Source organism: Nematolebias whitei, chromosome 3 (genome assembly GCF_014905685.2).
Source record: "Nematolebias whitei isolate Nwh7 chromosome 3, NemWhi1, whole genome shotgun sequence".
NCBI classification, from domain to species: Eukaryota; Metazoa; Chordata; class Actinopteri; order Cyprinodontiformes; family Rivulidae; genus Nematolebias; species Nematolebias whitei.
In genome coordinates this window covers 2,396,637-2,397,052 of record NC_056500.1, presented here as the reverse complement: position 1 = coordinate 2,397,052, position 416 = coordinate 2,396,637, and the positions used below count along the sequence as shown (strand labels likewise).

The 416-nt window shown below is 36.1% G+C and overlaps 1 protein-coding gene across 1 annotated transcript in view; it reads right to left on the bottom strand.

Annotated features, from left to right (window-relative positions):
• Positions 1-416, bottom strand: part of patj (PATJ crumbs cell polarity complex component) — an 81,234-nt gene that overhangs the window by 67,301 nt on the left and 13,517 nt on the right. The window lies entirely within an intron of this gene.

Genomic DNA, 416 nt, shown 5'->3' with positions numbered 1-416 from the left:
ACTAACCAGAACTAACAGTTACTAACCAGTTACTAACCAGAACTAACCAGTTACTAACCAGTTACTAACCAGTTACTAACCAGAACTAACAGTTACTAACCAGTTACTAACCAGAACTAACAGTTACTAACCAGTTACTAACCAGAACTAACCAGAACTAACAGTTACTAACCAGAACTAACAGTTACTAACCAGTTACTAACCAGAACTAACAGTTACTAACCAGTTACTAACCAGAACTAACAGTTACTAACCAGTTACTAACCAGAACTAACCAGTTACTAACCAGTTACTAACCAGAACTAACAGTTACTAACCAGTTACTAACCAGAACTAACAGTTACTAACCAGTTACTAACCAGAACTAACCAGTTACTAACCAGTTACTAACCAGAACTAACAGTTACTAACCAGTT